The sequence below is a fragment of the Eubalaena glacialis genome, unplaced genomic scaffold, assembly GCF_028564815.1.
Source record: "Eubalaena glacialis isolate mEubGla1 unplaced genomic scaffold, mEubGla1.1.hap2.+ XY H_2, whole genome shotgun sequence".
NCBI classification, from domain to species: Eukaryota; Metazoa; Chordata; class Mammalia; order Artiodactyla; family Balaenidae; genus Eubalaena; species Eubalaena glacialis.
Window position 1 is genome coordinate 2,106,351 of NW_026871156.1, and position 26,439 is coordinate 2,132,789.

Sequence of the window (26,439 nt, forward strand, 5' to 3'; positions counted from 1 at the left end):
TGAAAACATGTATACATATTTACACATATATATTTGTAAGTGATATCTGATTTGTTTACAGAAAATGATATGATTTGTTTACAGAAAATCTTGAGGAATCCATTAAAAAGATTTAGAACTAATAAGTAAATTCAGCAGAGTTGCAGACAAGACCAGTATACAAAATCAATTAAATTTCTATAGACTGACAAAGGACAATCCAAAAAAAATTAAGGAAACAATTTTACAAAGGCATCAAAACAACAAAATACTTAGGAATAAATTTTACAAATGTGCAAAACTTATAATCTAAGAACTATAAGCCATTATTGAAAGAAATGTAAGAAAACATAAGTAAATGCAAGAATATCCAATATTCATAGACTGGAACACAAAATTAAGATGACAATACTTTCAAATTCATACACAGATTCAGTGCAATCCCTTTCAAATTCCAGCTGACTTCTTTATAAAAATTGTCAAACTTCTTCTAAAATTTGCATGGAAATTAAAGGGACCTAGAGTAGGCAAAGCAATTTTTTAAAATAAGGAAAATTTAGACAACTCACACTCCCAGTTTCCGAACTTACTACAAATCTACAACAATCAAGGTAGTGTAGCACTGGCATAAGAATGTATCAAAAGAATAGAACTGAGAGTCCAAAAATAAGCCCATCTACTTGAGGTCAATTGATTTTCAACAAAGGATCCAAGATAATTCAGTGGGAAAGAATAGTTTTTCAAGAAAAGGTATTGAGACAACTGGATATTCACAAGAAAAAGAATGAAATAGAATCCCTATCTCATTCCATAAACAAAAATTAACTCAAAATTAATCAAAGACCTAAATCTAAGAGCTAAAACTATAAACCTCTTGAAAGAAATACAAACATAAACCTTCATGACCTTGGATTAGGCAGTGGTTTCTTAGATATCTCACAGAAACACAACCAGTAAAAGAAAATAGTTAAATTGGACTTCATCAAAGTTAAACTTTTGTGCTTCAAAGGAAACCATCAAGAAAGTGAAAAGAACAACCCACTCTATGGGAGAAAAATATTTGTACATCATATGTCTGATAAGAGACTCGTATTTGGAATATTTAAGGAACTCTTACAATTTAAAGAGAAGAAAATTACCAAAAATATATGAGCAAGGGAGATAAATAGGCATTTCTCCAAAGAAGATAAGCACATGAAAACATGCTCAGCATAATTTGACACCGGAGAGATGGATACTGAAGCCAACAATTCAAACTGTCTAGAATGGATATAAAAATAATTTAAAAATAATGACAACAAATGTTGGTGCATATGTGGAAAAATTGGAACTCTCATACATTGCTAGTGGGAATTTAAAATGGAGTAGCTTCTTTAGAAAGGTGGAACATAGAACTACCATATAAACCACAATTCTACTCTTAGAGAAGTGAAAACATATTTCCATGCATTTGCAACCCAAATGTCTATCAACTGAAATAAACAAAATGTGTTTATCCATACATAGTAGACTATTTTTTTGACCATAAAAAGGAAAGATGTATTGATATGTGATACAAGATGGATGAACCGTGAAAATATTATGCTATTTGAAAGAAGTGAGTTAGTGAAGATCACATATTCTGTGATTCTATTTAAATAAAATGTTCAGAATAGGCAAATGCATAACAGCAGAAATTACATTAGTGGTTACATAAGGTTAGAAGGACTGGGCAGAAAAGTGAGATGACAGCAAATGGGAAAACGGTTTCTGTATGGAGGGATCAAAAAGTTCTACAAGTGACTGTGGTTATGGCCACATAACTCTGAATATACCAGAAACCAGAGACTTGTACACTTTCATAGGATGAGTATATGGTATGTAAATTTTATCATGACAAATCTGTAACCAAAAATATTGTGGACAAATAGAGAAGTAAAAATATTGATTATATTCAATATTTGTGCTGGGATGAAAACTTCATTTTCTAATTTATATAATTGCTTTTTAGTAGGTAACTGCTTGACTTTCATGACAAAGATAATTTTATTTTTGGTAAGAAATACAGTATTTTAAATATAAATTTGACTGTTGATAACACTTCTGGTTAAAAACCTTAACATGGCTACCTGAGGCATACAAGATCAAATCAAGGATTCTTTAAATTCACTTGAAGTTTTATATTTTTCTTCTGCTTATTTTTTTACTCATATATATCTCCACTCTTTCTCTAACAGTTAATTTCACTGACTTGCTCTAGTTTTTTGTTTACATCATCCTTTTCTAATCTATTTTATAAGCAAAGATTTGAGGGCTGTGTAATATATAGACAACAGATTTTGGTGATTGAGCATTAGTTTTGAAAGGGGTTTATAAACGGAAATAAAAAATTAATAAGATGGGCTTCCCTGGTGGCGCAGTGGTTGAGAATCTGCCTGCCAATGCAGGGGACACGGGTTCGAGCTCTGGTCTGGGAAGATCCCGCGTGCCGCAGAGCGGCTGGGCCTGTGAGCCACAATTACTGAGCCTGCGCGTCTGGAGCCTGTGCTACGTAGCAGGAGAGGCCGCGATAGTGAGAGGCCCGCGGACCGCGATGAAGAGTGGACCCCGCTTGCCACAACTAGAGAAAACCCTCGCACAGAAACGAAGACCCGACACAGCCATAAATAAATAAATAAATACTTCAAAAAAATTAATAAGAATTCCCATGTTTTAAGTTTAGCTGAGAGTTTGCAATTTCACGTCGGAAAAAAAATAAAGCTAATGTGTAGCAGAATTTCCCAATAGGATTAAATGTTTATCTAAGGTTGATAACTATTAACTTATAAAAATACCATTCGCATTGAATTTTTTTCTGGAGATAGGTCAACAGTGCAGATAAAATAGTTGTGAAATTAAGAATTTAATAGGTAGAAGAATTTTAGTTGATGAATACCAAGCACTGTGAAGGGTCTAGTACTTACAGCACACCAAGGGGTATAATGTTCGCCTTTGTGCAAATAGCCATTGGGAGAGATATATATATGGACCTAGGTAGATGCAGCTTGTGATGTGAATTTGCATCACTGCTGAGAAATCCCAAGTTTAGGAAATCCTGGAACTTTTAAGGGAGATAAATGCAAATTTGCCCATCCTCTGCCCCAGGAGATATAGTCTTTATTTCCATGGTGTTTGTTGTACAAACCTTGAGGATAGTCTAGAGCAAATGCTGTCAGCCATTTATGTCCAGAAAATGCAAATATATATATATACACACACAAGATAGGAGGTTGCCTTGGGCTGAGAAAGGGGGGGGGGAGGGAGAAAAATTAACAGCTTAATGTGTACAGAATAATTTTTTTTAAGGTGATGAATGAAAATGTTTTATGTTTAGATAGTTGTGATGATTGCTTAATAAAAAACAAAAGCCACTGGCATGTATACATATTGTTCTAATAGCTTTACCAGTAAAAGAGAAGAACGACTGAACAGGAGAATGGCTAAAGAGATAGAAGTTAATTAGCTAAAATAAAATTAGACTGTTTCATTTAGCATTTAAGAGGGAAATATTCAATAAACATTTTTAAAGGAAAATAGTCATTCGTTTTTCAAACTTTATTAATACAATATTGAATAAAACATCATTCAAAGATACAAAGAGAGAAATTATAGTACATTATCACAAAGATGTCATTTGACATTATCAGAAGTTATCTGGAATTATATTTATATTTACAGGTATAAAGGAAAAACAGTTACAATATTAAACTTTCTTACTAACTTTTTTTTTTTAATGGGTGCTGTTGTCTTTTTTTTAAATTGTATTTATTTATTTTTGGCTGTGTTGGGTCTTCGTTTCTGTGCGAGGGCTTTCTCTAGTTGCAGCAAGTGGGGGCCACTCTTCATCGCGGTGCGCGGGCCTCTCACTGTCGCGGCCTCTCTTCTTGCGGAGCACAGGCTCCAGACGCACAGGCTCAGTAATTGTGGCTCATGGGCCCAGTTGCTCCGCGGCATGCGGGACCTTCCCAGACCAGGGCTCGAACCCGTGTGCCCTGCATTAGCAGGCGGATTCTCAACCACTGCGCCAGCAGGGAAGCCCCTAACTTTTTTTTTGAACAAGGAAAGATAGTTTTAATTTATCTGAACAACAAAATAAGAAGGAATAGCCACAGATTTGAAACTTTTAATAATCATGGTAAACTATATCTATTAAATATAAAACCTATTTTTAGGCCAAATAAACAGTTTCTCAAAGAAATAAGTGATAATAGGACATAGAAACTGGAATTAAAACCAATTAGATACACGTTTTCACATATCCTAGATCACTTAGTTATATTAAACCTTCAGTGATTAAACATGAAGAGATAAAAACACCTAACATTATGAAGCCTCTACAAAGGGTGATGTAAATATTTATGTTTTGAAATGGAATATTCTCTTATGGGTTCTATAATGAGAAAATATTTTCAAGAAAATTTAACCTGTGTAAAATAAATGTATGTGAAGTGAATTTATATTTGGGAAATTCAAAGGTGGAGTTTGACCTCTGAATTTCTTTTTTATATTATTCTAGTAATTCATCTTTAAAGTTATAATAGCTTTATAGCAATAGAAGCAGAGAAACTGTACAAATAGGATCTGTAGACAGTGTGTCTGCATCTGTGTATTCATTCTTTGTCTTACAATTGAATAATTTTTGACAAGTTTCTTAATTCCTGTTTTGTTATATCTAAAAAGGGCAAAATTTAAATACCTATTTCTAGACTTCTGAAAATTACGTGAATTTAATACACTTCACATACTTAAAATATTGGCAAAGTTCATGGGAGCACTTAATTTATATTTTTTATATTTGTTCTTGTTTGTATTATTTTCAAAGGTTAAATGACTTACGAAGGTATACTCTAGTTTGGTAGAATTTCTCCAAATGAGCATATGAACTTTTAGAGACAGATTTTTTTTAAAACTTCCTTTTAATTTTTTTTGTTGGACAGTTGACTCATTTTTAATCAATTTTTTATGCATCTTTCTTAAAATCAAACATTCAGCTAGATATTATAAGAATTTGTATAAATTGTATTTAATATTCTTAAATGACCTTGTATAGTTCCTATTGATCTGTTGTTTTTGGTATTATTAAAGTTGTGTATTGGCAATATCTGTCTTTGTTTCTTAGTACTGTTTTCAAATTTATGTATATAATTTATTTTGTAATTTACTAATATCATTTTTGTTATTAAATCTTTTCTTCTGCTATGGAGTTTTAATTTTTAAATTTTGTTTCTTAACATTGAATTTTTAGGTTATTTATTTTCAATTTTGCTTGCTCATAAATGCAGTTAAGTTTGTTAATGTTTTTAGGGTTTCATTCTGAGAATTTCTCAAAGTATGAATAGAGTGTTGTTCATTTTCTAAATGGTGTGCAATTTGAATTTTGATTTGCTATTTTAATTTATATGAGAAATGACTATTTGGTCTCTTTTTCTTTTTTGGTTTAATTGCATCATTTGGAGAGTGTTTTTAGAGAAATCAGTGTTTTTGTACGTTGCACACTTATATTTGAAAAGAATCTTCACTGTTCCTTTCAACCAAATTTAATGTAAAATTATTTAAACAGACTATTTGGTTCGTTTATTTTCTTGATTATCTTTTATGTGCTTAGTTGTCTGATTTCTGAGAGAATAGTGTTGAAATAAAGTTAATTTTGCTAGTGGAAAATTTTATTTCTCATAATAATCCTGAAAAACATGTATATCTAAATTCCTAAATTATTGATTCTTCTCCTTCTCTAACACCTCTTACACTTTCAGTCAGCAAAACTGTACATTTCTAGGATTTCTTTTAACTCCACAAATTATTTTTCTTTCCTGCTATCACTGAGATCTAAAGCATGATCCATATTAAATTAGCCTCCTACTTGGTACCCTTGCTTTTTTTTTTTTTAAACTAAGGTTTCTAAGAAGAACAGAGTTATTTCAGAGACTCCTTTTTCAGAGACTCCTAATGGCTTTTACTTTGAATAAAATTTAAACTGCTTCCTATTCTACCACACACCTTGCAGGATCAGATCAGATCTATCTCTCTAATCTCATCTGTCAGAGAATGATGTATATATTTGTAAATGTATGTACATATTTTGTTTATTTTCTCTTTTTCCCAAGGAGACTATACAGTTCATATGAATATATTTTCTGTATCTCTGATTATAGAAGCTTGATAGACACTTATTTCTTGAATAAGTGAATACATTTTTAACCTCCAATAAACAGGGTAGATTGATAGGGATGTATCTTTAAAATGACAGCTTTATGATAGAACATTGTTATTATTTATGAAAATATTCTCTAATATTTCAATGTTTATTTTTAATAACATTGCTGATGACATTTTCCCCAATATCCGTTTCTTATGGGGCTATTCACTGCAATATATTGGCCATCCAGATCAAGTACAACAACACTAATATTAAGTTACAGCCAATAGAATTCATCTGCCTTATGATACGGTGTTGCTTGGAGATTACCTCACGTGTAGTGATTCTGGTACTTTTTACCACATCTCTGAAACTGAAGAGTGTGCCCTTTTTATCATATATATTTTCCATAACATTGTTGGCAGCATGGCTGGAGTTTGGGAGAAGTGAAACTTATGTTCCCAGCAAAATTTTTAAAAATTCCTATCCAGTGGATATAGTACTGATGCTTATCCTGATCACTCTACTGTATGTTGCCATCAACTTCTCCTGCTAGTCAGCAGTGAAACTGCAGTTGTCAAGTGAAGAAATGATAAGAGACGGAAGTGGAGCCATAGAACCCTACACTACAGCATTCGTTTCTTAGAAAATATGATAATGATACTGGTATTTAGGCATTTGGGTGGGAAATCTTTACTGAATTGCTGTTACTCATTAATTGCCACACAGTTCATCATAACCTGATATTATCCATTGGTTTTATGCTGCACTTCTATCAGTATTTGCACCCAGCATGGTCAGACAAAGCATTATCAGAACATACTGCAAATAGACCTGAAGCAATGTGATTTTACATACAATCTAGAGAAAACTCAATTAAAAGAATAATATAGGCAGCTGAGAATTTGCTACCAACCCGGGAGTAGGACTGGGTATTTTTCACTTAAGAGTGTATAGGCTATTCATTAAGAAATGGACTTCCAAAGAAAAATGAACATGCTGATTGTGACTTTATTAAGATACTCCTAATGGTAAGAGACATTCAATTTCCTTTCACATAAAGCAAAAGATTGTAAGCAGTTGCTAATAAATTGATTATTCTCTTGTGAATCTTTAGTACTTTGACTTCTTATCATCACTTCCAAATAAATAACTTCTAATTTTTTTCCCCTCAACTCTACAGAATTAAAAACACAAAACAAAACAAAAACAACAAGCCATCTAGGTCCCAAACTGGAGCAGGACAAATAAATCTATTTCCCACCTAGAACATCTTCAGAACCTGTGTCTTGAATTAGACCAACACCGTTTGCAGTCTTGAACATGAGTTATTTGTTTACATTCACCCTTCAAAAAGAACATTACCACAGGTTTCACTCTGTGTTTTGCCTAAGGCAAGAACAACTTGGGGGAGAACTCTTGTGAGCATGGTAATATTTATATCAATTTAATGTAGCTAAAGGTCCTCCTCATTGAACTTTGACTAATAAAAAGTAACACCAAATTAATGTATCTTAAAGCACAAAACCTGTGTTGTTAAAAAGAAAATGTCATGACAGAAAAAGTTAAAAGAAACATAGGCTTGTCCTAATGTACATAGTATAGTTTTAAAACCTATATATACTTTTATTTTGACTACTTTGTTTTTTTTTATTCTTGGGAAAGCAATAGCCATTTGTGATCAAGAACTATAAGGAGTAATATAATTTGAAAATCTAATAATTTTATGTTTTTTTTCCTTCTAATAACTTTACCCAAAATTTGAGACAACAACTTTTTTGTTTATTTAAGTTTTTTTTCAGTTTTATTGAAATATACTATATAAGTTAAGGTGTATAATGTGATGATTTGATACATCTGTATACTGCAAAATAACTACCAGGAAAGGTTAATTAACACATTCCTCACCTCACATCATTACAATTTTGTGTGTGTGGTGAGAATACTCATGATTCACTCTCTTTGCAGCTTTCAAATACAGGCATATTTTACTTTATCTTACTTAAAAGATATTGTGTGTTTTTACAAATTGAAGTTTATGGCAATCCATAAACATGAAGCAAGTTTATTGGTACTACTTTTGCAACAGCATTTACTCACTTCACGTCTCTGTCACGTTTTGGTAATTATCACATTATGTCATATTTTTCATTATTATTATATTTGTTATAGTGATCTGTGATCAGTGACCTTTGATGTTACTATTGTAACTACACCCTTGAGGGAAGGAATTGAATTTAGGCCAATTCAAGTGAAAAGGAAGAGTTGCTTGTCTTTCACTTTAAATCAAAAGTTAGAAATGATTAAGCTTAGTGGGGAAGACATGTTGAAAGCCAAGAAAGGATGAAAGTTAGGCCTCTTGTGCCAAATAATTAGCCAAGTTGTAAATGTAAAGGAAAAGTTCTTGAAGGAAATTAAAAGTGCTGCTCCAGCGAACACAAATTATAAGAAAGCAAAGCAGCCTTCTTGGTGACGTGGAGAAAGTTTGAGTGGTCTGGATAGAAGATCAAACCAGCCACAACATTCCCTTAAGCCAAAGTCTAATCCAGAGCAAGGCCTTAACTCTGCTCTATGAATGCTGAAAGAAATGAGGAAGCTGCAGAAGAAAAGTCTGAATCTAGCAGAGGTTGGTTCATGAGGTTTAAGGAAAGAAACTGTCTCCGTAACATCAAAAGTACCAGCTGAAGCAGCAAGTACTGATATGGAAGCTGCAGGAAGTTATCCAGAAGATCTAGCTAACATCATTAATGATCGTGGATACACTAAACAACAGATTTTCAGTGTAGATGAAACAGCCTTCTACTGGAAGAAGATGCCATATAGAACTTTCATAGCTAGAGAGGAGGCGTCAAGGACTGGCTTCAAAGCCTCAAAGGACAGGCTGACTCTTGTTAGGGGCTAATGCAGCTGGTGACTTTAAGATGAAGCCAGTGCTCACTTACCATTCTCAAAATCCTAGGGCCCTGAAGAATTATGCTATATCTACTCTGCCTGTGCTCCGTAAATGTGACAGCAAAGCCTTAATGACAGCACATCCATTTATAACATATATTTAATTTTTTTAGCCTGCTGTTGAGACCTGCTGCTCAGGTAAAAAGATTCCTTCCAAAATATTACTGCTCATTGACAATGCGCTTGGTTACCTGAGAGCTCTGCTGAAGATGTACAATGAGATAAATGTTTTCATGCCTGCTTACACAACATCCATTCTGCAGCCAAAGGGTCAAGGAGTCACTTTGACTTTCAGGGCTTATTGTTTAAGAAATACACATCATAAGACTATAGCTTATGAGATAATGTTTGCTCTGAGAGTCCTGGAAAAAGTTAATTGTAAACCTTCAGGAAAGGATTCACCATTCTAGCTGCCATAAGAGCATTCATGATTCATGGGAAGAAGTCAAAATATCAGCACTAATAGGAGTTTGGAAAAAGTTGATTCCAACCCTCATGGATAACACTGAGGGGTTCATGACTTTGGTGGAGAAAGTCTCTGCCGATTTAGTGGAAACAGTGAGAGAACCAGAATTAGGAGTGGTGCCTGAAGATGTGACTGAATTGCTGCAGTATCATGATAAAACTTTAAAAGATGCAGAGTTGCTTCTTATGGATGAGCCAAAACAGTGGTTTCTCGAGATGGAATCTACTCCTGGTGAAGATGCTGTGAAGGTTGTTGAAATGACAACAAAGGATTTAGAATATTACATAAACTCATTTGATGCAGCAAATTTCATTGTCTGATATTAAGAAATTGCCACACCCACCCCAACCTTCAACAACCAACATGAAACTAGTCAGAGCCATCAAGATCAAGGCAAGAGCTTCCACCAGTCAAAATGTAATGACTCACTGAAATTTCAGATGATGGTTAGCATTTTTTTAGCAATAAAGTATTTTAAAATTAAGGTATGTACATTGTTTTTTAGGCATAATACTATTGCATAAAACTTAATAGACTACGGTATTGTGTAAACAACTTTTATATGCACTGGAAAACCAAATAAATTGTGTGACTCAATTTTTTCGATATTTGCTTTACTGCAGTGGTCGGGAACCAAACCCCAAATATCTCCAAGTTATGCCTGTATGCAATACAGTATTGTTAACTACTGTCATTATGCTGATTATTAGATCTGCTGCACTTATATAACTGGATGAATATCTTTCCATTTCCCTCGAACCTCAGCTGCTGGCAAACACAATTTTCTGTTTCTATATGTTTGGCTTTTTTTTTTTTTTTTTTTGATATAAGTGAGATCACACTGTGTTTGTTTTTATATGTCTGACTTACTTCACCTAACATAATGCCCTCAAAGTCCATCCATTTTGTTACAAAAGACAATATTTTCCTTCCACTATGGCTGAATAACATTTTATTGCCACATTTTTTTTTTCTGGCACACAAAATACTTTTCTGTGCCACATTTCCTTTATCCATCTAGTCAACCTAAGTGTGTTGTTTTCCTGTGTTGGCATTTGAGAATGATGGTGCAGTGTACATGGGATGCAGATATCTTTTTGAGGCGGTGTTTTTGCTTCCTTTATATAAATACCCAAAGAGGTTTTCCTAGATGATTTGGTAGTTCTACTTTTTAGCTTTTTGAGGAACCTCCAAACTGTTTTCTACAGTGGCTGCACCAATCTGCATTCCCACCAACAGTGTAGGAGGGTTCCCTTTTGTCACGCCTGCTATCTTCTCTTTTTTGATAACAGCCAATCTCATAGGAATGAGGTGATATTCCACGATTGAGTTTTTGCACTTTCTTAATGTATGTTGGATATTAGCCCCTTATCAGCTATGTGTTTGTAAATATTTTATACAATTCTGTATATTGCCTGTTAATTCTGTTGATTGTTTCCTTTATTATGTAGAAATGTTTCAGTTCAATTTCACTTTACTTTTGATTTTGTTGCCTGCTCTTTTGCTGTCATAGCCAAGAAATTATTGCCAAGGCCAATCTTGCGAAGTTTGTTCCTTATCTTTTCTCAAGGGCTTTGAAACTTTTGCGTCTTATCTTTAAATCGTTTTCCCCAACATTATTGAGATATAATTGACATATAACCTGGGTAATTTTAGGATATACAGCATGATGATTAGATTTACATCTATGTTGTGAAATAATTACCACAATAATGTTAGTTAATACATTTATCACCTCACATAGTTACCAATTTTGTGTGTGTGTTATAAGAACATTTAAGATCCACTCTCCTAGTAACTTTGAAATATGCAATAAAGTATTGTTAACTAAGTCACTATGCTGTACTTTAGATCCCAAGAACTTACACATTTTATAACAGGAAATTTGTACTCTTTGACCATCATCTCCCTATTTCTCCCAACCCCACACCTATTAAATACATATACACTCTCTGGTTTTATGACCTCAGCACTTTAGATTTCATAAATAAGTGGGACCACACAGTTTGTCTTTCTCTCTCTGATTTTTTTCTCTAAGCATAATGCCTGAAAGTTTATTCCATGTGGTCACAAATTGCAGGATTTCCTTTATATGGCTCTATAATATCCATTGTGGAAATATATACATTTCTTAATCCATTTAACCATTGATAAACACCTAGTGACTATGCCTTGCATAATTTAGGTAAATAATAATACAGTGAACATGGGCGCGCAAATATCTCTTTAAAGTAACTGATTTCATTCCCTTCAAATACGTATATCCAGAAATGGAATTACTAAGTTATATGGTGGTACTATTTTTAGTATTTTGAGGAACATCCAAATTATTTTCCATAGTGGTTGTACTAAGTTACATTCCCACCAACAGTCTATAAGTGTTCCTTTTTTTCTACGTGCTTGACAACACTTTATGTCTTGTCTTTTTCATAATAACCATTCTGAAATATGTGAGTTGACATCTCATTGTGGTTTTATTTTGCATTTCTATTACTATTAGCGATGTTGAGCATATTTTCATGTGTCTGTTGGTCATTTGTATGTCTCCTATGGGGGGAATATGTCTGCTAAGGTCTTCAGCCCACTTTTTAGATTATTCGACTTTTTTTTTAATTGAGTCCTTTTATGTTTTGGACATTAGTCCTTTAGCTGGCATGTGGTTGGCAAATCTTTTCTCCCATTCCATAGGAGAATTCCTATGCCTCCTATTCCATTGCCTCTTCACTCTGTTCAAGTTTCTTTTTGTGCAGAGGCTTTTTAATTTGATGTCACACATGCTGATTTTTCTTTTTGTTCCTTGTACTTTTGGTATCATATCCAAAAAAGTCATTGCTGAGACAAATGTCAGGGAGACTTTTTTCTGTTTCATTCTAGGGGTTTTGTGATTTCTGTTCATTTTGTGTTAATTTTTGAGTGGTCTAAGATGGGTGTTCAGTTTGATTCTTTTGCATGTGGATGTCCAGTTTTTCCAACACTACTTCGTGTAAAGACTATTTTTTCTCCATTGTTTATTCTTGACTTCTTTGTCAAATATTGGTTGATTGTACATGCATGAGTTTATTTCTGGACTCTCAGTCCTGTTCTATTGTTCTATTGTCTGTTTTTATGCGAGACTCACACTATTTTGATTACTGTAACTTTGTATTATAATTTGAAACCAGGAAGTGAGATGTATCCAGCTTTGTTTATCTTGCTCAAAATTGCTTTGGTTATTTTCAGGGCCCTTTGTTGTTTTGTACAATTTTTAGGATTGTTATTCTATTTCTAGGAAAATTGCCATTGAAAATTTGACTGGGATTCTATTGAATCTATAGCTAGCTTTAGGTAGCGTGAACATTTTAAGAGTATTCATTTTTTCGATTCATAAACATGGGATAGCTTTCTATTTATTTGCGTCTTCAGTTTTTGCAAATGTATTTTTTAATGTACAGATTTTTTATTTCCTTGGTTAAATGCATTCCTAAGATTTTATTGTTTTTGGTGCTGTTGTAAATGGAAGCATTTTTGGTCAGCTATTTTGTTGTTAGTGTATAGAAATGCAACTCTAACAGTTTCGTGGGGTATTTGGTGGAGCCTTTAGGATTTCCTGCATACAGAATTATGTCATCTTCAAACAGAGACAGTTTTACTTCTTCCTTTCTACTTTTGATCCCTTTTATTTCTTTTTCTTGCCTAATGGTTCTGACTAGGGATTCTAGTACTACGTTGAATAGGAGTGGTGAAAGTGAGCATTTTTTATTTGTTCCTGTCTTAGAGGAAAAGATTTCAGCTTTTCACCATGAGTATGATGTTAGCTGTAGGCTTGTTAATATATGACCTTTATTACATTTGAAATGTTTCTTCTCTACCGAGTTAGTTGAGAACTTTAATCAAGAAAGTTTAAAAGAATCTTTCAAACACTTCTTCTGCATGCTATTCCTGTGGTTAATTAAATTTATTGTTTTGAAAATGTTAACTCCCCTTGCATTCCCGGGAATTATCCCACCTTATCATGTTGATCCTTTTGGTGTGCTATTGAATTTGGTTTGCTAGAATTTTGTTGAGAATTTTTGCATCTATATGTACAAGGATATTAGCCTGTACTTTCTGGGGTTTTTTTGTTTGTTTGTTTGTTTTTCCCTTGTTATGTCCTTATCTGGCTTTGTTAATCAGGACAATGCTGGTTTTATAAAATGAGTGTGGAAGTGTTTCCTCTTTATTAGTTATGTGGAAGAGTTTGGGAAGGACTAGCAATAAACCTGCATTAAATGTTCAGTAGAATTCACCCGTGAAACTGTCTGATCCTGGGCTTCTTTTTGTTGGGAGAGTTTTGAATACTGCGTCAATTTCCTAAGTCATTATTTGTATGATCAAGATTTTTTTTTTTTTTTGACTTCTTCATGATTCAGTCTCGGTACATTGTATATCGGTGTTGGTGGAGGTTTATTCATTTTTGTCACCCAGTTTGTTAGCATTCTTTATAATGATTTGTATGCTTTGGTGTCAGTTACAATTTCTCCTCTTTCAGTTAAAGTTTTATTTATTAAGTTGTCTTTTTCTCTTGGTTAGTCTAGCTAAAGATTTGTCAATTTTATTATCCTTTCCAAATACCAACTCTTGGATTCAGTTTTTTCGTAATTATCTGATTTTTATTTTATTCATTTCCATCTGAAACTTTCTTATTTTCTTCCTTTTATTCTTGGAACTTGTTCTTTTTTCCTAGTCCTTCAGTTATAAGGACAAGTCGTTTATTTTAGATCATTCTTTTCTCTTAATATAAGAATTTATTATTGCTAAAAAGAAATTCATTCCTTAGACTGATTTTGCTACATCCCCAAGTTTTGGTATGTCATTTTTGTTTATCTGAAGATAGTTTCGGACTTCCCTTTTGACTTCTTCTTTTACCCAATGATTTTTCCAGTGTGTGCTGTATAATTTTACATATAAGGAATTTTTCAGTTTTTCTCTTGTTATTGATTTCTAGCTTCATACCATTATGATCAAAAAGGATGCTCAGGGCTTCCCTGGTGGCGCAGTGGTTGAGAATCTGCCTGCTAATGCAGGGGACGCGGGTTTGAGCCCTGGTCTGGGAAGATCTCACATGTCGCGGAGCAACTGGGCCCGTGAGCCACAACGGCTGAGCCTGCGCATCTGGAGCCTGTGCCCCGCAACGGGAGGAGCCGTGATAGTGAGAGGCCTGCACACCACGATAAAGAGTGGCCCACGCACCGATGAAGAGTGGCCCCCGCTTGCCGCAACTAGAGAAAGCCCTCGCATGAAATGAAGACCCAACACAGCTAAAAATAAATAAATAAATAAATAAATAAATAAAGTAGCTATTACTTTTTTTTTTTAAACATCTTTATTGAAGTATAATTGCTTTACAATGGTGTGCTAGCTTCTGCTTTACAACAAAGTGAATCAGTTACATATATACATATGTTGCCATATCTCTTCCCTCTTGCATCTCCCTCCCTCCCACCCTCCCTATCCCACCCCTCTAGGTGGTCACAAAGCACCGAGCTGATCTCCCTGTGCTATGCGGCTGCTTCCCACTAGTTATCTATTTTACATTTGGTAGTGTATATATGTCCATGACACTCTCTCACCCTGTCACATCTCACCCCTCCCCCTCCCCATATCCTCAAGTCCATTCTCTAGTAGGTCTGTGTCTTTATTCCCATCTTGCCACTAGGTTCTTCATGACTTCTTTTTTTTTTTTTTCCCTTAGATTCCATATATATGTGTTAGCATACTGTATTTGTTTTTCTCTTTCTGACTTACTTCACTCTGTATGACAGACTCTAACTCCATCCACCTCATTACAAACACCTCCATTTCATTTCTTTTTATGGCTGAGTAATATTCCATTGTATATATGTGCCACATCTTCTTTATCCATTCATCCGATGATGGACACCTAGGTTGCTTCCATGTCCTGGCTATTGTAAACAGAGCTGCAATGAATATTTTGGTACATGACTCTTTTTGAATTATGGTTTTCTCAGGGTATATGCCCAGTAGTGGGATTGCTGGGTCATATGGTAGTTCTATTTTTAGTTTTTTAAGGAACCTCCATACTGTTCTCCATAGTGGCTGTATCAATTTACATTCCCACCAACAGTGCAAGAGTGTTCCCTTTTCTCCACACCCTCTCCAGCATTTATTGTTTCTAGATTTTTTGATGATGGCCATTCTGACCGGTGTGAGATGATACCTCATTGTAGTTTTGATTTGCATTTCTCTAATGATTAATGATGTTGAGCATTCTTTCATGTGTCTGTTGGCAATCTGTATCTCTTCTCTGGAGAAATGTCTATTTAGGTCTTCTGCCCATTTTTGGATTGGGTTGTTTGTTTTTTTGTTATTGAGCTGCATGAGCTGCTTGTAAATCTTGGAGATTAATCCTTTGTCCGTTGCTTCATTTGCAAATATTTTCTCCCATTCTGAGGGTTGTCTTTTGGTCTTGTTTATGGTTTCCTTTGCTGTGCAAAAGCTTTTAAGTTTCATTAGGTCCCATTTGTTTATTTGTGTTTTTATTTCCATTTCTCTAGGACCTGGGTCAAAAAGGATCTTGCTGTGACTTATGTCATACAGTGTTCTGCCTATGTTTTCCTCTAAGAGTTTGATAGTGTCTGGACTTACACTTAGGTCTTTAATCCATTTTGAGTTTCTTTTTGTGTATGGTGTCAGGGAGTGTTCTAATTTCATACTTTTACATGTACCTGTCCAATTTTCCCAGCACCACTTATTGAAGAGGCTGTCTTTTCTCCACTGTATATGCTTGCCTCCTTTATCAAAGATAAGGTGACCATATGTGCGTGGGCTTATCTCTGGGCTTTCTATCCTGTTCCATCGATCTATATTTCTGTTTTTGTGCCAGGTACCAAACTGTCTTGATTACTGTAGCTTTGTAGTATAGTCAGAAGTCAAGGAGCCTGATTCCTCCAGCTCCATTTTTCGTTCTCAAGATTGCTTTGGCTATTCGGGGTCTTTTGTGTTTCCATACAAATTGTGAAATTTTTTGTTCTAGTTCTGTGAAACATGCCATTGGTAGTTTGATAGGGATTGCATTGAATCTGTAGACTGCTTTGGGTAGTATAGTCATTTTCACAATGTTGATTCTTCCAATCCAAGAACATGGTATATCTCTCCATCTATTTGTATCATCTTTAATTTCTTTCATCAGTGTCCTATAATTTTCTGCATACAGGTCTTTTGTCTCCTTAGGTAGGTTTATTCCTAGGTATTTTATTCTTTTTGTTGCAATGGTAAACGGGAGTGTTTTCTTAATTTCACTTTCAGATTTTTCATCATTAGTATACAGGAATGCAAGCGATTTCTGTGCATTAATTTTGTATCCTGCTACTTTACCAAATTCATTGATTAGCTCTAGTAGTTTTCTGGTAGCATCTTTTGGATTCTCTATGTATAGTATCATGTCATCTGCAAACAGTGACAGCTTTACTTCTTCTTTTCCGATTTGGATTCCTTTTATTTCTTTTTCGTCTCTGATTGCTGTGGCTAACACTTCCAAAACTATGTTGAATAATAGTGGTGAGAGTGGGCAACCTTGTCTTGTTCCTGATGTTAGTGGAAATGGTTTCAGTTTTTCACCATTGAGGACAATGTTGGCTGTGGGTTTGTCATATACGGCCTTTATTATGTTGAGGAAAGTTCCCTCTATGCCTACTTTCTGCAGGACTTTTATCATAAATGGGTGTTGAATTTTGTCGAAAGCTTTCTCTGCATCTATTGAGATGATCATATGGTTTTTCTCCTTCAATTTGTTAATATGATGTATCACGTTGATTGATTTGCGTATATTGAAGAATCCTTGCATTCCTGGAATAAACCCCACTTGATCATGGTGTATGATCCTTTTAATGTGCTGTTGGATTCTGTTTGCTAGTATTTTGTTGAGGATTTTTGCATCTATGTTCATCAGTGATATTGGCCTGTAGTTTTCTTTCTTTGTGACATCTTTGCCTGGTTTTGGTATCAGGGTGATGGTGGCCTCGTAGAATGAGTTGGGGAGTGTTCCTCCCTCTGCAATATTTTGGAAGAGTTTGAGAAGGATAGGTGTTAGCTCTTCTCTAAATGTTTGATAGAATTCGCCTGTGAAGCCATCTGGTCCTGGGCTTTTGTGTGTTGGAAGATTTTCAATCACAGTTTCAATTTCAGTGCTTGTGATTGGTCTGTTCATATTTTCTATTTCTTCCTGGTTCAGTCTCGGCAGGTTGTGCATTTCTAAGAATCTGTCCATTTCTTCCAGGTGGTCCATTTTATTGGCATAGAGTTGCTTGTAGTAATCTCTTATGATCGTTTGTATTTCTGCAGTGTCAGTGGTTACTTCTCCTTTTTCATTTCTAATTCTATTAATTTGAGTCTTCTCCTTTTTTCTCTTGATGAGTCTGGCTAATGGTTTATCAATTTTGTTTATCTTCTCAAAGAACCAGCTTTTAGTTTCATTGATTTTTGCTATTGTTTCCTTCATTTCTTTTTCATTTATTTCTGATCTGATCTTTATGATATCTTTCCTTCTGCTAGCTTTGGGGTTTTTTGGTTCTTCTTTCTCTAATTGCTTTAGGTGCAAGGTTAGGTTGTTTATTCGAGATGTTTCCTGTTTCTTGATGTAGGCTTGTATTGCTATAAACTTCCCTCTTAGAACTGCTTTTGCTGCATCCCATAGGTTTTGGATCGTCGTGTCTCCATTGTCATTTGTTTCTAGGTATTTTTTGATTTCCCCTTTGATTTCTTCAGTGATCACTTCGTTATTAAGTAGTGTATTGTGTAGCCTCCATGTGTTTGTATTTTTTACAGATCTTTTCCTGTAATTGATATCTAGTCTCATAGCGTTGTGGTCGGAAAAGATACTTGATACGATTTCAATTTTTTTAAATTTACCAAGGCTTGATTTGTGACCCAAGATATGATCTATCCTGGAGAATGTTCCATGAGCACTTGAGAAAAATGTGTATTCTGTTGTTTTTGGGTGGAATGTCCTATAAATATCAATTAAGTCCATCTTGTTTAATGTATCATTTAAAGCTTGTGTTTCCTTATTTATTTTCATTTTGGATGATCTGTCCATTGGTGAAAGTGGGGTGTTAAAGTCCCCTACTATGATTGTGTTACTGTCGATTTCCCCTTTTATGGCTGTTAGTATTTGCCTTATGTATTGAGGTGCTCCTATGTTGGGTGCATAAATATTTACAATTGTTATACCTTCCTCTTGGATCGATCCCTTGATCATTATATAGTGTCCGTCTTTGTCTCTTGTAATTGTCTTTATTTTAAAGTCTATTTTGTCTGATATGAGAATTGCTACTCCAGCTTTCTTTTGATTTCCATTTGCATGGAATATCTTTTTCCATCCCCTCACTTTCAGTCTGTATGTGTCTCTAGGTCTGAAGTGGGTCTCTTGTAGACAGCATATATATGGGTCTTGTTTTTGTATCCATTCAGCCAGTCTGTGTCTTTTGGTGGGAGCATTTAATCCATTTACATTTAAGGTAATTATCGATATGTATGTTCCTATTCCCATTTTCTTAAATATTTTGGGTTTGTTATTGTAGGTGTTTTCCTTCTCTTGTGTTTCTTGCCTAGAGAAGTTCCTTTAGCATTTGTTGTAAAGCTGGTTTGGTGGTGCTGAACTCTCTCAGCTTTTGCTTGTCTGTAAATGTTTTAATTTCTCCATCAAATCTGAATGAGATCCTTGCTGGGTAGACTAAACTTGGTTTAGGTTTTTCTCCTTCATCACTTTAAGTATATCCTGCCACTCCCTTCTGGCTTGCAGCGTTTCTGCTGAAAGATCAGCTGTTAACCTTATGGGGATGCCCTTGTGTGTTATCTGTTGTTTTTCCCTTGCTGCTTTTAATATGTTTTCTTTATATTTAATTTTTGATAGTTTGATTAATATGTGTCTTGGTGTGTTTCTCCTTGGATTTATCCTGTATGGGACTCTCTGTGCTTCCAGGCCTTGATTAACTATTTCCTTTCCCATATTAGGGAAGTTTTCAACTATAATCTCTTCAAATATTTTCTCAGTCCCTTTCTTTTTCTCTTCTTCTTCTGGGACCCCTATAATTCGAATGTTGGTGCGTTTAATGTTGTCCCAGAGGTCTCTGAGACTGTCCTCAGTTCTTTTCATTCTTTTTTCTCTATTCTGGTCTGCAGTAGTTATTTCCACCATTTTATCTTCCAGGTCACTTATCCGTTCTTCTGCCTCAGTTATTCTGCTATTGATCCCATCTAGAGTATTTTTAATTTCATTTATTGTGCTTGTCATCGTTTCTTGGTTCCTCTTTAGTTCTTCTACGTCCTTGTTAAATGTTTCTTGCATTTTGTCTATTCTATTTCCAAGACTTTGGATCATCCTTACTATCATTATTCTGAATTCTTTTTCAGGTAGACTACCTATTTCCTCTTCATTTGTTAGGTCTGGTGTGTTTTGACCCTGCTCCTTCATCTGCTGTGTGTTTTTCTGTCTTCTCATTTTGCTTATCTTACTGTGTTTGGGGTCTCCTTTTCACAGGCTGCAGGTTCGTACTTCCCGTTGTTTTTGGTATCTGTCCCCAGTGGCTAAGGTTGGTTCAGTGGGTTGTGTAGGTTTCCTGGTGGAGGGAACTAGTGCCTGTGTTCTGGTGGATGAGGCTGGATGTTGTCTTTCTGGTGGGTTCGTCCACGTCTGGTGGTGTGTTTTGGGGTGTCTGTGGCCTTATTATGATTTTAGGCAGCCTCTCTGCTAATGGATGGGGCTGTGTTCCTCTCTTGCTAGTTGTTTGGCATATGGTGTCCAGCACTGTAGCTTGCTGGTCGTTGAGTGAAGCTGGGTCTTGATGTTGAGATGGAGATCTGTGAGAGATTTTCGCCGTTTGGTATTACGTGGTATTACGTCTCTTGTGGACCAGTGTCCTGAAGTTGGCTCTCCCACCTCAGAGGCACAGCCCTGATGCCTGGCTGTAGCACCAAGAGCCTTTCATCCACACGGCTCAGAATAAAAGGGAGAAAAAATGGAAAGAAAGAAAAAAAGAGGATAAAATAAAATAAAATAAAGCAATTATAATAAAAAATAAGAAAAAAATTATTAAGAGTAAATTTATTAAGAAAAAAAATTTTTTTTAATTTTTAAAAATAGATTTATTATTTTTTTATACTAAAAATAAGAAAAAAATTATTTAGAAAAAATTTATTAAGAAAAAAAATTTTTTAATTTTTTAAAATAAAAAATATGAAAAAACTTATTAAAAATTTTTTTAAAAATAGAAAATAAGGAAAAAATTATTAAGAAAACATTTATTAGGGAAAAAAAAATTTTATGCCAAAAAAAAAAAAAAAAAAAAAAAAAAAACGGACGGACCTAACCCTAGGACTAACGGTGAGAGCAAAGCTATACAGACAAAATCTCACCCAGAAGCATACACATCTACACTCACAAAAAAAAGGAAAAGGGGAAAAGTTAATATATCCTGCTCCCAAAGTCCATCTCCTAAATTTGGGATGATTCGTTGTCTACTCAGGTATTCAACAGATGCAGGCACATCAAGTTGTTTGTGGAGCTTTAATCCGCTGCTTCTGAGGCTGCTGGGAGAGATTTCCCTTTCTCTTCTTTGTTCGTACAGCTCCCGGGGTTCAGCTTTGGATTTGGACCCGCCTCTGCATGTAGGTCCCCTGAGGGCGTCTGTTCCCCGCCCAGACAGAACGGGGTTAAAGGAGCAGCTGATTAGGGGGCTCTGGCTCAGTCAGGCCGGGGGGAGGGAGCGGTACGGAGGAGGCGGGGTGAGCCTGCGGCGGCAGAAGCCGGCGTGACGTTGCAGCAGCCTGAGGTGTGCCGTGCGCTCTCCCGGGGAAGTTGTCCCCGGATTACGGGAGCCTGGCCGTGGCGGGCTGCACAGGCTCCCGGGAGGGGCGGTGTAGAGAATGACCTGTGCTTGCCCACAGGCTGTTTGGTGGCGGCAGCAGCAGCCTTAGCGTCTCATGCCCGTCTCTGGGGTCCGCGCTGATAGCCGCGGCTCGCGCCCGTCTCTGGAGTTCGTTTAAGTGGCGCTCTGAATCCCCTCTCCTTGCACGCCGCGAAACAAAGAGGCAAGAAAAAGTCTCCTGCCTCTTCGGCAGCTGCAGACTTTTTCTCGTGCACCCTCCCGGCTAGTTGTGGTGCGTTAGACCCTTCAGGCTGTGTTCACGCAGCCAACCCCAGTCCTCTCCCTGGGATCCGACCGAAGCCCGCGCCTCAGCTCCCAGCCCCCGCCCGCCCCGGCGGGTGAGCAGACAAGCCTCTCGGTCTGGTGAGTGCTGCTCGGCGCCGAGCCTCTGTGCGGGAATCTCTCCGTTTTTCCCTCTGCGTCCCTGTTGCTGTGGGATCCGCGCTGATAGCCGCGGCTCACGCCCGTCTCTGGAGCTCGTTTAGGCGGCGCTCTGAATCCCCTCTCCTTGCGCACCGCGAAACAAAGAGGCAAGAAAAATTCTCTTGCCTCTTTGGCAGCTGCAGTCTTTTTCCCGGACTCCCTCCCGGCTAGCACCGAAGCCCGAGCCCCAGCTCCCAGGCCCCGCCCGCCCCGGCGGCTGAGCAGACAAGCCTCTCGGGCTGGTGAGTGCTGGTTGGCACCGCTCCTCTGTGCGGGAATCTCTGCTTTTCCCTCCGCACCAATGTGGCTGCGCTCTCCTCCGTGGCTCCGAAGCTTCCCCCCTCTGCTACCCGCAGTCTCTGCCCACGAAGGGGCTTCCTAGTGTGTGGAAACCTTTCCTCCTTCACAGCTCCCTCCCACTGGTGCAGGTCCCGTCCCTATTCTTTTGTCTCTGTTATTTCTTTTTTCTTTTGCCCTACCCAAGTACGTGGGGATTTTCTTGCCTTTTGGGAGGTCTGACGTCTTCTGCCAGCGTTCAGTGGGTGTTCTGTAGGAGCAGTTCCACGTGTAGATGTATTTCTCATGTATCTGTGGGGAGGAAGGTGATCTCCGCGTCTTACTCTTCCGCCATCTTGCCCCTCCCCCCAGTAGCTATTACTTTTTTAAAAAAAAAAAGGATGCTCAATGTGGTTTTGATCTTCTTAAATTTCTTAAGGCTTGCTTTATGTCCGAAGATGGGGTCTATCCAGGGGAGTGTTCCATCAGCACTTAAAAAGAATGTGTATTCTGGTACAGTTGGATGGAAGTTCTATATAAGTTTATTAGGTCCATTCTGTGTCTTTATTAATTTTCTAATGGAGAATGTGGGATAATATAGTTCCTTATTATTATTATTTTTACTGTTGATTTCTCCTTTCAGATCTGTTAATGGTTGATTTAAATATTTATTTAATCCTTCCGTTGAGTACATATATATTTACAATTATTATATCCTCTTGATAAATTGACCCATTATCACTGTATAGTGACCTTCTTTATCTCTTGTGAACTATTTTGACTGAAAGTCTGTATTACCTGAGATTGGGAGAGCCAGTCCTGCTCTAGTTTAGAAACTGTTTGGACTACCATTTTCTATTCCCTCACTTTCAGCTTATGTGTGTCCTTAAAGTTAAAATGGCTCTTGTAGACAGCATTTTTTTTTTAACATCTTTATTGGAGTATAATTGCTTTACAATGTTGTGTTAGTTTCTGCTATATAACAAAGTGAATCAGCTATACGTTTACATATATCCCCATATCCACTCCCTCTTGCGTCTCCCTCCCACCAGCCCTATTCCACACCACTAGGTGGTCACAAAGCACTGAACTGATATCCCTGTGCTATGAAGCTGCTTCCCATTAGCTATCTATTTTACATTTGGTAGTGTATATATGTCCATACCACTCTCTCACTTAGTGCCAGCTTACCCTTTCCCCTCCCCATGTCCTCAACTCCGTTCTCTACATCTGCATTTTTATTCCTGTCCTGCCCCTAGGTTCATCTGAATCTTTTTTTTTTTTTTAGATTCCATATAAATGTGTTAACATACCGTATTTGTTTTTCCCTTTCTGACTTACGTCACACAATATGACAGACTCTAAGTCCATCCACCTCACTACAAATAACTCAATTTCATTTCTTTTCATGGCTGAGTAATATTCCATTGTATATATACATGCCACATCTTCTTTATCCATTCATCTGTCGATGAATGGACACTTAGGTTGCTTCCGTGTCCTTGCTATTGTAAATAGACCTGCAATGAACATTGTGGTACATGACTCTTTTTGAATTATGGTTTTCTCAGGGTATATGCACAGTAGTGGGATTGCTGGGTCATATGGTAGTTCTATTTTTAGTTTCTTGATGACCTCCATATGTTCTCCATAGTGGCTGTATCAATTTACATTCCCACCAACAGTGCCAGAGGGCTGCCTTTTCTCCACACCCTCTCCAGCATTTATTGTTTGTAGATTTTTTTGATGATGGCCATTCTGACTGGTGTGAGGTAATACCTCATTGTAGTTTTGATTTGCATTTCTTTAATGATTCGTGATGTTGAGCATCCTTTCATGTGTTTTCTGGCAATCTGTATGTCATCTTTGAAGAAATGTCTATTTAGGTCTTCTGCCCATTTTTGGATTGTTGTTTTTTTTTTGGTATTTAGTTGCATGAGCTGTTTGTAAATTTTGGAGAATAATCCTTTGTCAGTTGCTTCATTTGCAAATATTTTCTCCCATTCTGAGGGTTGTCTTTTCATCTTGTTTATGGTTTCCTTTGTTGTGCTAAAGATTTTAAGTTTCATTAGGTCCCATTTGTTCATTTTTGTTTTTATTTCCATTTCTCTAGGAGGTGGGTCATAAAGGATCTTGCTGTGATTTATGTCATAGAGTGTTCTGCCTATGTTTTCCTCTAAGAGTTTGATAGTGTCTGGCCTTACACTTAGGTCTTTAATCCATTTTGAGTTTATTATTGCGTATGGTGTTAGGGAGTGTTCTAATTTCATTCTTTTACATGTAGTCGTCCAGTTTTCCCAGCACCAATTGTTGAAGAGGCTGTCTTTTCTCCATTGTATATTCTTGCCTCCTTTATCAAAAATAAGGTGACCATATGTGCGTGGGTTTATCTCCCGGCTTTCTATCCTGTTCCATTGATCTATATTTCTGTTTTTGTGCCAGTACCATACTGTCTTTATTAATGTAGCTTTGTAGTATAGTGTGAAGTCCAGGAGTCTGCTTCATCTAGCTCTGTTTTTCTTTCTCAAGATAGCTTTGGCTATTCAGTGTCTTTTTTGTTTCCATACACATTGTGCAATTTTTTCTTCTAGTTCTGTGGAAAATGCCATTGGTAGTTTGATAGGGATTGCATTGAATCTGTAGATTGCTTTGGGTAGTATATTCATTTTCACAATGTTGATTCTTCCAATCCAAGAACATGGTATATCTCTCCATCTGTTTGTATCCTCTTTCATTTCTTTCATCAGTGTCTTATAGTTTTCTTCATACACATCTTTTGTGTCCTTGGGTAGGTTTATTCCTATTCTTTTTGTTGCAATGGTAAATGGGAGTGTTTCCTTAATTTCACTTTCACATTTTTCAGCATTAGCGTATAGGAATGCAAGAGATTTCTGTGCATTAATTTTGTATCCTGCTAGTTTTCCAAATTCATTGATTAGCTCTAGTAGTTTTCTGGTGGCATCTTTAGGATTCTCTATGTATAGTATCATGTCATCTGCAAACAGTGATAGTTTTACTTCTTTTCCAATTTGGATTCTTTTTTTTTTTCTTCTCTGATTACTGTGGCTAAAACTTCCAAAACTATGTTGAATAATAATAGTGGTGAGAGTGGGCAACCTTGTCTTGTTCCTGACCTTAGTGGAAACAGTTTCAGTTTTTCACCTTTAAGAACGGTGTTGTCTGTGGGTTTGTCATATATCGTCTTTATTATGTTGAGGTAAGTTTCCTCTATGCCTACTTTTTGGAGAGTTTCTATCATAAATGGGTGTGGAATTTTGTTGAAAGTTTTTTCTGAATCTATTGAGATTATGTCGTTTTTAACCTTTAATTTGTTAATATGGTGTATCACATTAAATGATTTGCATATATTGAGGAATTCTTGCATTACTGGGATAAACCCCACTTGATTGTAATGTATGATCCTTTTAATGTGCTGTTGGATTCTGTTTGCTAGTATTTTGTTGAGGATTTTACACCGATGTTCATCAGTGATATTGGCCTGTAGTTTTCTTTCTTTGTGACATCTTTCTCTGGTTTTGGTATCAGGGTGATGGTGGCCTCATAGAATGAGTTGGTGAGTGTTCCTCCCTCAGCTATATTTTGGAAAGAGTTTGAGAAGGACAGGTGTTAGCTATTCTAAATGTTTGGTAGAATTCACCTGTGAAGCCATCTGTTCCTGAGTTTTTGTTTGTTAGGAGATTTTTAACCACAGTTTCAATTTCAGTGCTTGTGATTGGTCTGTTTATATTTTCTATTTCTTTCTGGTTGAGTCTCAGAAGGTTGTGCATTTCTAAGAATTTGTCCCTTTCTTCCAGGTTGTCCATTTCATTGGCATAGAGTTGCTTGTAGTAATCTCTCATGATCTGTTGTATTTCTGCAGTGTCAGTCGTTACTTCACCTTTATCATTTCTAATGTTGTTGATATGAGTCTTCTCCCTTTTTTTCTTGATGAGTCTGGCTAATGGTTTATCAATTTTATTTACTTTTTCAAAGAACTAGCTTTTAGTTTTATTGATCTTTGCTATCATTTCCTTAATTTCTTTTTCATTTATTTCTAATCTGATATTTATGATTTCTTTAATTCTGGTAACGTTGGTTGTTTTTGTTCCTCTTTCTCTAACTACTTTAGGTGTAATGTTAGGTTGTTTATTTGAGATGTTTCTTGTTTCTTGAGGGAGGATTGTAGTGTGATAAACTTCCCTCTTGGAACTGCTTTTGCTGCATCCCATAGGTTTTGGGTCATCGTGTTTTTGTTTTTTTTTTTTCTTTTTTTTTTTTAACAGGGC

General features: G+C 36.2%; 1 pseudogene; it reads left to right on the forward strand.

Annotated features, from left to right (window-relative positions):
* The first annotated feature begins 6,314 nt into the window (after nt 1–6,314).
* Nucleotides 6,315–7,090, forward strand: LOC133082971 (XK-related protein 3-like; annotated as a pseudogene).
* Nucleotides 7,091–26,439: the final 19,349 nt, after the last annotated feature.